Source organism: Oncorhynchus kisutch, linkage group LG4, assembly GCF_002021735.2.
Source record: "Oncorhynchus kisutch isolate 150728-3 linkage group LG4, Okis_V2, whole genome shotgun sequence".
Classification (NCBI taxonomy): Eukaryota; Metazoa; Chordata; class Actinopteri; order Salmoniformes; family Salmonidae; genus Oncorhynchus; species Oncorhynchus kisutch.
The window spans coordinates 57,059,121-57,072,102 of NC_034177.2; the positions used below are offsets into that span (position 1 = coordinate 57,059,121).

The 12,982-nt window shown below is 44.1% G+C and overlaps 1 protein-coding gene across 16 annotated transcripts in view; it reads right to left on the minus strand.

Moving 5' to 3' along the window:
* The window catches only part of ablim1a (actin binding LIM protein 1a), a 173,825-nt gene that overhangs the window by 77,792 nt on the left and 83,051 nt on the right, over window positions 1-12,982 (minus strand). The window lies entirely within an intron of this gene.

Here is a 12,982-nt window from a genome sequence, read left to right on the forward strand (position 1 = left end):
ACCTTTACAGGGTCCATTTGGATGCCTGCGGTGGAGATAATGTGACCCAGGAAGGAAACGTGGGATACGCGATACTCACACTTCTCTATCTTGACATTGTTGACTCTGAAGGAGGCCTCTCAGGACATCCGCAGTAGACCACAAAACTAATCGAATTGAGCGAGAACCATCAGTCAGAGGTAATGTCTAGCAGTGTCCCAAATGCACCCTATTCTCTAGTGCACTACTTTTGATCAGGACCCATAGGTCACTACATACAGTATTTTTTTTTATTTTTAAATTTTAAATTTTTTACCTTTATTTAACCAGGCAAGTCGGTTAAGAATAAATTCTTATTTTCAATGACGGCCTAGGAACAGTGGGTTAACTGCCTGTTCAGGGGCAGAACGACAGATTTATACCTTGTCAGCTCAGGGGTTTGAACTCACAACCTTCCGGTTACTAGTCACACACTCTAACCACTAGGCTACCCTGCCTGGGAATATGGTGCCATTTGGGAAATAGTCCATTTGATTGGTTCTCAGCCCACCTCGTCTAAAGCAGGTTTAGGCCACACAAGTCAGGCTGGTTTGCATGCAAGGTAACATAGTTCTCTGTTGTAAGGGCTTGTGTATGTCACCCTGTGTGAGAGGCGGCGAGCTATAACAAAGCAATTTGTAATTGAAAGTGAAATGCATGGACAGTGCTAAGATGAGTTTTTCTCTGAGCGTAGCATGCAATGGGTTCCTCTATAGACACACACAAATACCACCTTGGGTTTGTGTTCTCTCTGTGTGTGTGTGTGTGTGTGTGTGTGTGTGTGTGTGTGTGTGTGTGTGTGTGTGTGTGTGTGTGTGTGTGTGTGTGTGTGTGTGTGTGTGTGTGTGTGTGTGTGTGTGTGTGTGTGTGTGTGTGTGTGTGTGTGTGTGTGTGTGTGTGTGTGTGTGTGTGTGTGTGGAGGATAGGGACTGTGGGAGTATGTTTCAAACAAACTGACTAAAGACCTGGCATTAAACAAGTCATGTGTGTTGATGATTCAACCATATACGCATCGACTAGTAATAAACTGGTCCTGAACATCTCTAAAACTAAGAGCATTGTATTTAGTACAAATCATTCCTTAAGTTCTAGACCTCAGCTGAATCTGGTAATGAATGGTGTGGCTGTTGAACAAGTTGAAGAGACTAAATTACTTGGCGTTACCTTGGATTGTAACTGTCATGGTCAAAACATATAGATTCAATGGTTGTAAAGATGGGGAGAGGTCTGTCCTTTAAAGAAAGAGATGATCTGCTTCACACTGCAAAAAGCAAGTTCTGCAGCCTCTAGTTTTGTCTAATCTTGATTATTGTCCAGTCGTGTGGTCCAGTGCTGCAAGAAAATATCTAGTTAAGATACAGCTGGCCCAGAACAGGGCTGCACGTTTTTCATTGTAATCAGAGGCCTAATATTAATACGATGTATGCCAGTCTCTCTTGGATAAGAGTTGAGGACTGATTGCATCACTTCTTCTTTTTATATAAGAAAGATTCATGTGTTGAAAATCCCAAATAGTTTCACAGTCAACTTACTCAGAGTTCTGACACACACTCTTAAGATACACTATATACAAAATGTGGACAACCCTTCAAATGAGTTGTTTCGGCTATTTTAGCCACACCTGACAGATGTATAAAATTGAGCACACAGCCATGTACATTTCACTGGCCTTCACAGATTCCTGACCTTAGCCTAATCGAACACTTTTGGGATGAATTGGAACGCCGACAGCCAGCTAGGCCTAATTGCCCAACATCAGTGCCCAACCTCACTAATGCTCTCGTGGCTTAGTGGAAGCAAGACGACGCAGCAAAGTTGTTGTCTACCACGAAAGTGGAGAGGTGGGCATTTCTCACTGTATTTCTCTTTTTATTATAGAAGAGTGTCATTTCCGGTCACAACTTGCAGACTTGTTTACGTGCTGATGTGCGTTTTGTTGCTAACCTTACTTTGCTACCTGACAACTTTACATTTTTTACTTTTAATTTCCGAAACTCCAAGAAGCTAGCCTGAAACTAGCCAGAAGCTAGCCAGAAGTTAATCCAGAAGCTAATCAGAAGCTAGTTCAGAAGCTAGTTAGCTCCTTTACTGGCAAATCGTTAGTATTCAGCTAACCACGGTTTGTGGTCATCAGCTATCCTTTAGCTCGAAAATCTATCGCCAGTTCTGTACGGCGCAGCGCGGTTCGGAACGGAACATACCGGACCAATTTTTCTCTCCATGTCCCTGGATTTCGACTGCTCTCTGGACATTCATACCCGGATCTCACAGCTAGCTAGCTGCTATCCGTGTGACTATCGGCCTTCGTCGATTCCGGAGCAAACATCAATTATTCCGGAGCTAGCCAGCTCCGTCAATCACTCCTGGGCTGCAGTCACCTATCCGGACCCGTTTTACTGCCAACGCGGAGCCCCACCGGGCCTTCACAACTGGACTGCCGACGTTATCTACCCGAAGGAGATCCGGCTGGCTCCTCCGTCGCGACGTTACCTGAACGCCCATCTGCGGCCTGCTAACCGTTAGCTGTCTTACCGGCTGCTATCTGAATAGACAATCGGACAATTTATTTATTTTTATTATTATTATGTTTTCTTCTTGGGCCTCTATAACTATATCTATTGTTTTTATTTTTGTTGTTGTTGTGTGATTTGGATTAATCTCATCTAACACACGGAACCCCACTAATCTACTGACGGAACGCAAGAGGTGGCTAACAACAGACCTCCATCCTATGCTAGCTTGCTACCGATGGCCTGGCTATCACCATGACCCCCAACCAACCTCTCCACTCACTGGACCCTTTTGATCACTCGACTAAGCATGCCTCTCCTTAATGTCAATATGTCTTGTCCATTGCTGTTCTGGTTAGTGTTTATTAGCTTATTTCACTCTAGAGCCTCTAGTCCTGCTCACTATACCTTATCCAACCTATTAGTTCCACCACCCACACATGCAATGACATCTCCTGGTTTCAATGATGTTTCTAGAGACAATATCTCTCTCTTCATCACTCAATACCTAGGTTTACCTCCACTGTATTCACATCCTACCATACCTTTGTCTGTACATTATACCTTGATGCTATTTTATCGCCCCCAGAAACCTCCTTTTACTCTATGTTCCAGACGTTCTAGACAACCAATTCTCATAGCTTTTAGCCGTACCCTTATTCTACTCCTCCTATGTTCCTCTGGCGATGTAGAGGTGAATCCAGGCCCTGCAGTGCCTAGCTCCACTCCTATTCCCCAGGCGCTCTCTTTTGACGACTTCTGTAACCGTAATAGCCTTGGTTTCATGGATGTTAACATTAGAAGCCTCCTCCCTAAGTTTGTTCTATTCACTGCTTTAGCACACTCTGCCAACCCGGATGTTCTAGCTGTGTCTGAATCCTGGCTTAGGAAGACCACCAAAAATTCAGAAATTTTAATTCCAAACTACAACATTTTCAGACAAGATAGAACTGCCAAAGGGGGCGGTGTTGCAATCTACTGCAAAGATAGCCTGCAGAGTTCTGTCCTACTATCCAGGTCTGTACCCAAACAATTTGAACTTCTACTTTTAAAAATCCACCTCTCTAAAAACAAGTCACCGTTGCTGCCTGCTATAGACCACCCTCTGCCCCCAGCTGTGCTCTGGACACCATATGTGAACTGATTGCCCCCCATCTATCTTCAGAGTTCGTGCTGCTAGGCGACCTAAACTGGAACATGCTTAACACCCCAGCCATCCTACAATCTAAACTTGATGCCCTCAATCTCACACAAATTATCAATGAACCTACCAGGTACCTCCCCAAAGCCTTAAACACGGGCACCCTCATAGATATCATCTTAACCAACTTCCCCTCTAAATACACCTTTGCTGTCTTCAACCAAGATCTCAGCGATCACTGCCTCATTGCCTGCATCCGTAATGGGTCAGCGGTCAAACGACCTCCACTCATCACTGTAAAACGCTCCCTGAAACACTTCTGCGAGCAGGCCTTTCTAATCGACCTGGCCGGGGTATCCTGGAAGGATATTGATCTCATCCCGTCAGTAGAGGATGCCTGGATATTTTTTTTAAATGCCTTCCTAACCATCTTAAATAAACATGCCCCATTCAAGAAATTTAGAACCAGGAACAGATATAGCCCTTGGTTCTCCCCAGACCTGACTGCCCTTAACCAACACAAAAACATCCTATGGCATTCTGCATTAGCATCGGACAGCCCCCGTGATATGCAGCTGTTCAGGGAAGCTAGAAACCATTATACACAGGCAGTTAGAAAAGCCAAGGCTAGCTTTTTCAAGCAGAAATTTGCTTCCTGCAACAATAACTCAAAAAAGTTCTGGGACACTGTAAAGTCCATGGAGAATAAGAACACCTCCTCCCAGCTGCCCACTGCACTGAAGATAGGAAACACTGTCACCACTGATAAATCCACCATAATTGAGAATTTCAATAAGCATTTTTCTACGGCTGGCCATGCTTTCCACCTGGCTACTCCTACCCCGGACAACAGCACTGCACCCCCAACAGCAACTCGCCCAAGCCTTCCCCATTTCTCCTTCTCCCAAATCCATTCAGCTGATGTTCTGAAAGAGCTGCAAAATCTGGACCCCTACAAATCAGCCGGGATAGACAATCTGGACCCTTTCTTTCTAAAATTATCTGCCTAAATTGTTGCCACCCCTATTACTAGCCTGTTCAACCTCTCTTTCGTGTCATCTGAGATTCCCAAAGATTGGAAAGAAGCTGCGGTCATCCCCCTCTTCAAAGGGGTGGACACTCTTGACCCAAACTGCTACAGACCTATATCTATACTACCGTGCCTTTCTAAGGTCTTCGAAAGCCAAGTCAACAAACAGATTACCGACCATTTCCAATCTCACCATACCTTCTCTGCTATGCAATCTGGTTTCAGAGCTGGTCATGGGTGCACCTCAGCCACGCTCAAGGTCCTAAACGATATCTTAACCACCATCGATAAGAAACATTACTGTGCAGCCGTATTCATTGATCTGGCGAAGGCTTTCGACTCTGTCAATCACCACATCCTCATCGGCAGACTCGACAGCCTTGGTTTCTCAAATGATTGCCTCGCCTGGTTCACCAACTACTTCTCTGATAGAGTTTAGTGTGTCAAATCGGAGGGTCTGCTGTCCGGACTTCTGGCAGTCTCTATGGGGGTGCCACAGGGTTCAATTCTTGGACCGACTCTCTTCTCTGTATACATCAATGAGGTCGCTCTTGCTGCTGGTGAGTCCCTGATCCACCTCTACGCAGACGACACCATTCTGTATACTTCCGGCCCTTCTTTGGACACTGTGTTAACAACCCTCCAGGCAAGCTTCAATGCCATACAACTCTCCTTCCGTGGCCTCCAATTGCTCTTAAATACAAGTAAAACTAAATGCATGCTCTTCAACCGATCGCTACCTGCACCTACCCGCCTGTCCAACATCACTACTCTGGACGGCTCTGACTTAGAATACGTGGACAAATACAAATACTTAGGTGTCTGGTTAGACTGTAAACTCTCCTTCCAGACCCATATCAAACATCTCCAATCCAAAGTTAAATCTAGAATTGGCTTCCTATTTCGCAACAAAGCATCCTTCACTCATGCTGCCAAACATACCCTTGTAAAACTGACCATCCCACCAATCCTCGACTTTGGCGATGTCATTTACATAATAGCCTCAAATACCCTAGTCAACAAATTGGATGCAGTCTATCACAGTGCAATCCGTTTTATCACCAAAGCCCCATATACTACCCACCATTGCGACCTGTACGCTCTCGTTGGCTGGCCCTCGCTTCATACTCGTCGCCAAACCCACTGGCTCCATGTCATCTACAAGACCCTGCTAGGTAAAGTCCCCCCTTATCTCAGCTCGCTGGTCACCATAGCATCTCCCACCTGTAGCACACGCTCCAGCAGGTATTTCTCTCTAGTCACCCCCAAAACCAATTCTTTCTTTGACCGCCTCTCCTTCCAGTTCTCTGCTGCCAATGACTGGAACGAACTACAAAAATCTCTGAAACTGGAAACACTTATCTCCCTCACTAGCTTTAAGCACCAACTGTCAGAGCAGCTCACAGATTACTGCACCTGTACATAGCCCACCTATAATTTAGCCCAAACAACTACCCAACTTTCCCAACTGTATTTCATTTTAATTAATTTATTTATTTTGCTCCTTTGCACCCCATTACTTTTATTTCTACTTTGCACATTCTTCCATTGCAAAACTACCATTCCAGTGTTTTACTTGCTATATTGTATTTACTTTGCCACCATGGCCTTTTTTGCCTTTACCTCCCTTCTCACCTCAATTGCTCACATTATATATAGACTTGTTTATACTCTATTATTGACTGTATATTTGTTTATTCCATGTGTAACTCTGTGTCGTTGTATCTGTCGAACTGCTTTGCTTTATCTTGGCCAGGTCGCAATTGTAAATGAGAACTTGTTCTCAACTTGCCTACCTGGTTAAATAAAGTTTAAATAAATTAAATAAATAAAGATAGTAGTATAAATCCCCATCGCACGGTCCCTGCAGCCGGACAACTTTCTCATGACTTCTGGAGGGAAATGCTGTTGGAATGCTCGGTGTCGCTCATTCAGCCGAAAAAACTTTCAACCGGTTCTCCCCATTAAGCAGCGAGTCGGAGTCAGAGGCCGAGCCTTCTCTGGTCTCTACCCCTCCCGTTATGGGGTCTGAAACGCCGAAACCTCCCACCATTAGCTCTGACAAATTGAAAACCCTGGTCATTGGCGACTCCATCACCCACAGTATTAGACTTAAAACGAATCATCCAGGATCACACACTGTTTACCAGGGGGCAGGGCTGCTGACGTTAAGGCTAATCTGAAGATGGTGCTGGCTAAAGCTATAACTGGTGAGTGTAGAGAGTATAGAGATAATGTTATCCACGTCGGCACCAGCGATGTTAGGATGAAAGAGTAAGAAGTCACCAAGTGCAACATAGCTTCAGCGTGTAAATCAGCTAGAAAGATGTGTCGGCATCGTGTAATTGTCTCTGGCCCCTTCCCAGTTAGGGGGAGTGATGAGCTCTACAGCAGAGTCTCACAACTCAATCGCTGGTTGAAAACTGTTTTCTGCCCCTCCCAAAAGAATTTGTAGATAATTGGCCCTCTTTCTGGGACTCACCCACAAACAGGACCAAGCATGGCCTGTTGAGGAGTGACGGACTCCATCTTAGCTGGAGGGGTGCTCTCATCTTATCTACAAACATAGACAGGGCTCTAACTCCCCTAGCTCCACAATGAAATGGGGTGCAGGCCAGGCAGCAGGCTGTTAGCCTGCACAGTCAGCTCAGCTATCCCCATTGAGACCGTGTCTGTGCCTCAACCTAGGTTGGGCAAAACTAAACATGGCGGTGTTCGCCTTAGCTATCTCACTAGAATAAAGACCTCCTCCATTCCTGCCATTATTGAAAGAGATTGTGATACCTCACATCTCAAAACAGGGCTACTTAATGTTAGATCCTTCACTTCCAAGGCAGTTATAGTCAATTAACTATTCACTGATCATGATCTTGATGTGATTGGCATGACTGAAACTTGACTTAAGCCTGATGAATTTACTGTGTTAAATGAGGCCTCACCTCCTGGTTACACTAGTGACCTCTCTGCCTACCCAAGGACATCAGAGGACAAAAATCAGTTTACCACCTAACTGAGGAACTCAATTTAACCTTTCGCAATACCCTACATGCAGTTGCACCCCTAAAAACAAAAAATATTTGTCATAAGAAACTAGCTCCCTGGAATACAGAAAAGAGCCGAGCTCTGAAGCAAGCTTCCAGAAAATTGGAACGGAAATGGCGCCACACCAAACTGGAAGTCTTACAACTACCTTGGAAAGACAGTACCGTGCAGTATCGAAGAGCCCTCACTGCTGCTCGATCATACTATTTTTCCAACTTAGTTGAGGAAAATAAGAACAATCCTAAATGTATTTTTAATACTGTTACAAAGCTAACTAAAAAGCAGCATTCCCCAAGAGAGGATAGCTTTCACTTCAGCAGTAATAAATTCATGAGATTATGATCATTAGAAAGCAAATTACAGACTCCTCTTTAAATCTGCGTATTCCTCCAAAGCTCAGTCATCCTGAGTCTGCACAACTCTACCAGGACCTAGGATCAAGGGAGACGCTAAAGTGTTTTAATACTATATCTCTTGACACCATGATGAAAATAATCATTGCCTCTAAACCTTCAAGCTGTATGCTGGACCCTATTCCATCTAAACTACTGAAAGAACTGCTTCCTGTGCTTGGCCCTCCTATGTTGAACATAATAAACATCTCAATATCCACCGGATGTGTACCAAACTCACTAAAAGTGGCAGTAATAAAGCCTTTCTTGAAAAAAAAGCCAAACCTTGACCCAGAAAATATAAAAAACTATCGGCCTATATCGAATCTCCCATTCCTCTCAAAAGTTTTTGAAAAAGGTGTTGCGCAGCAACTCACTGCCTTGCTGAAGACAAAAAATGTATACGAAATGCTTCTGGTTTTAGACCCCATCATAGCACTGAGACTGCACTTGTGAAGGTGGTAAATTACCGTTTAATGGTGTCAGACCGAGGCTCTGCATCTGTCCTCCTGCTCCTAGACCTTAGTGCTGCTTTTGATACCATCGATCACCATATTCTTTTGGAGAGATTGGAAACCCAAATTGGTCTACACGAACAAGTTCTGGCCTGGTTTAGATCTTATCTGTCGGAAAGATATCAGTTTGTCTCTGTGGATGGTTTGTCCTCTGACAAATCAACTGTAAATGTCGGTGTTCCTCAAGGTTCCGTTTTAGTACCACTATTGTTTTCACTATATATTTTACCTCTTGGGGATGTCATTTGAAAACATAATGTTAACTTTCACTGCTATGCGGATGACACACAGCTGTACATTTCAATTAAACATGGTGAAGCCCCAAAATTGCCCTTGCTGGAAGCCTTTGTTTCAGACATAAGGAAGTGGATGGCTAGAAACATTCTACTTTTAAACTCAGAAAAAACAGAGATGCTTGTTCTATAGGTCCCAAGAAACAAAGAGATCTTCTGTTGAATCTGACAATTCATCTTGATGGTTGTACAGTCGTCTCGAATAAAACTGTGAAGGACCTAGGCATTACTCTGGATGCTGATCTCTCTTTTGACGAACATATCAAGATAGTTTCAAGGACAGCTTTTTTCCATCTACGTAACATTGCAAAAATCTGAAATTTTCTAAAAATGATGCAGAAAAATGTAGCCATGCTTTTGTCACTACTAGGTTAGACTACTGCAATGCTCTACTTTCCGGCTACCCAAATAAAGCACTAAACAAACTTTAGTTAGTGTTAAATACGGCTGCTAGAATCCTGACTAGAACCAAAAAATGTGATCGTATTACTCCAGTGCTAGCCTCCCTACACTGGTTTCCTGTTTAGGCAATGGCTGATTTCAAGGTTTTACTGCTAACCTACAAAGCATTACATGGGCTTGCTCCTACCTATCTTTCCGATTTGGTCCTGAAGTACATACCTACACGTACGCTACAGTCACAAGACGCATGCCTCCTAATTGTCCCTAGAATTCCTAAGCAAACAGCTGGAGGCAGGGCTTTCCCTATAGAGCTCCATTTTTATGGAATGGTCTGCCTACCTATGTGAGAGAAGCAGACTCGGACTCAACCTTTAAGTCTTTATTGAAGACTCATCTCTTCAGTAGGTCCTATGATTGATTGTAGTCTGGTCCAGGAGTGTGAAGGTGAACGGAAAGGTACTGGAGCAACGAACCACCCTTGCTGTCTCTGCCTGGCCGGTTCCCCTCTCTCCACTGGGATTCTCTGCCTCTAACCCTATTACAGGGGCTGAGTAATTGGCTTACTGGTGCTCTTCCATGCCCTCCCTAGGAGGGGTGCGTCACTTGAGTGGGTTGAGTCACTGACGTGGTCTTCCTGTCTGGGTTGGTGCCCCCCCTTGGGTTGTGCCGTGGCGGAGATCTTTGTGGGCTACACTCGGCCTTGTCTCAGATGGTACGTAGTTGGTTGAAGATATCCCTCTAGTGGTGTGGGGGCTGTGCTTTGGCAAAGTGGGTGGGGTTATATCCTGCCTGTTTAGACCTGCATTGCTTGCTGTTTGGGGTTTTAGGCTGGGTTTCTGTACAGCTCTTTGTGATATCAGCTGATGTAAGAAGTGCTATATAAATACATTTGATTTGATTAAGAGTGGAGTCTGTTATGGTTGAGGGACCAACTATTGGGGGACTAACTCCATGTTATTGCCCATGATTTTGGAATGAGATGTACGAGCAGGTGTTCAAATACTTTTCTAATGTAGTGTAACTCCAAATGAGTGGATTTACTGTAACCACTGCCTGTTCATACTGTTGAAATTATATTATAGCTATGTGACTCTCAATGCCACAGTACTTGCCTTCAAGTAGGATTTGATGACCTGTCTAGCTAACTAGCTAACTGACTAATTGTTATTCTCGCTTGCTGGACTCAGTGTACAGCAGCTGTGCGAAAATATTAACTAATTGGCTGTTCAATCTGTTTATTATAATATTGACAAGGCACTTGTAACTTTGACACAACAGGAGATAAACAGGCCACACATTGTAGTCCTCTGGGCCTTGGGTGAATAAACAAGCAGAGACTGTGATTTATTGGGACCAGGCTTTACTTGATGTGCATTAGCTTGGCTCACACTTGGGGCTATAATCAGTGACCTAGTTACCAGCGACAAGCCATTTTCAATGGAAGGAGGAGACATGAGGAAACAGCAACTTAAGTTGGTGATGAGAGAGCTAGCAATAAGAATTGAAAATCAAAGCAAATCAAATCAGATTTTATTGGTCACATGCTCTCAATTGTTTGCAACTGCACATGGGGACAAATATCGTACTTTTTGGAGAAACGTCCTCTGGTCTGATGAAACAAATATAGAACTGTTTGTCCATAATGACCATCGTTATGTTTGGAGGAAAAAGAGGGAGGTTTGCAAGCCGAATAACACCATCCCAACTGTGAAGCACAGGGGTGGCAGTATAATATTGTGGGGGTGCTTTGCTGCAGGAGGGACTGGTGCATTTCACAAAATAGATGGTATCATGAGGAAGGAAAATTATGTAGATATATTGAAGCAACATCTCAAGACATCAGTCAGGAAGTTAAAGCTTGGTTGCAAATGAATCTTCCAAATGGACAATGACCCCAAGCATACTTCCAAGCATACTTCCAAAGTTGTGGCAAAATGGCTTAAGGACAACAAAGTCAAGGTATTGGAGCGGCCATCACAAAGCCCTGACCTCAATCCTGTAGAAAATTTGTGGGCAGACTTGAAAAAGCATGTGGAGCAAGGAGGCCTACAAACCTAATTCAGTTATGCCAGCTGTCAGGAGGAAAGTGCCAAAATTCACCCAACTTATTGTGGGAAGCTTGTGGAAGGCTACCCGAAACGTTTGACCCTAGTTAAACAATTTAAAGGCAATGCTACCAAATACTAATTGAATGTATGTAAACTTCAGACCCACTGGGAATGTGATGAAAGGAATGAAAGCTGAAATAAATTATTCTCTCTACTATTCTTTGATATTTCAATTTTTATAAATAAAGTGGTGATCCTAACTGACCTAAGACAGGGAATCACTTTTATCAGGATTAAGCGTCAGAAATTGTGAAAAACTGAGTTTAAATGTAGTTGGCAAAGGTGTATGTAAACTTCCGACTTCAACTGTAGGTATTCCTCTTGTCCAGATGGGTTAGGGCAGTGTGCAGTGTGATTACGATTGTGTCGTCTGTGGACCTATTGGGGCGGTAAGCAAATTGGAGTGGGTCTAGGGTGTCAGGTAGGGTGGAGGTGAAATGATCCTTGACTAGTCTCTCAAAGAACTTCATGATGACGGAAGGCAATGCTACGGGGCGATAGTCATTTAGCTAAGTTACCTTAGCTTTCTTGGGAACAGGAACAGTGGTGGCCCTCTTGAAGCATGTGGGAACAGCAGTACAACATCACTGATGCACTTGCTAATAAACTCGCTCACCGAATCAGCGTATACATCGATGTTGTTGTCTAAGGCTATCCGGAACATATCCCAGTCCACATGATCGAAGCAATCTTGAAGCGGGGAATCAGATTGGTCGGACCAGCGTTGAACAGACCTGAGCACGGGCGTTTCCTGTTTTAGTTTCTGTCTATAGGCTGGGAACAACAAAATGGTCAGATTTGTGGTCAATGTCATGGTCAGATTTGCCAAAAGGAGGGCCAGGGAGGGCTTTGTATGCGTCACGGAAGTTAGAGTAGCAATGATCCAGAAATGTGCCAGCCCAGGTCATGCACTAAATATGCTGATATAATTTAGGGAGCCTTGTCTTCAGATTAGCCTTGTTAATATCCCCAACTGTAATAAATGCAGCCTCAGGATTTGTGGTTTCCAGTTTACATATAGAGTCCAATGAAGTTCTTTCAGGGCCGTCGAGGTGTCTGCTTGGGGGTGGGGGGGTGGGGGGAATATACACGGCTGTGATTATAATCAAAGAGAATTCTCTTGGTAGATAATGCAGTCGGCATTTTATTGTAAGGAATTCTAGGTCAGGTGAACAATAGGACTTGAGTTCCTGTATGTTGTTATGATCACATGACGACTCGTTAATCATAAGGCATACACCCACGCCCTCCTTCTTACCAGAGAGATGTTTGTTTCTGTCAGCGCGATGCGTGAAGAAACCGAGTGGCTGTACCGACTCTGATAAGGTATTCTGAGTGAGCCATGTTTCCGTAAAACAGAGAATGTTACAAACTGTGATGTCTCTCTGGAAGGCAACCCTTACTCGAATTTCATCTACCTTGTTGTCAAGAGACTGGACATTGGTGAGTAGTATTCTCGGGAGCGGTGAGCGATGTGCCCGTCTACGGAGCCTGACCAGAAGTCCGCTCCATCTGCCCCTTCTGCGGTGCC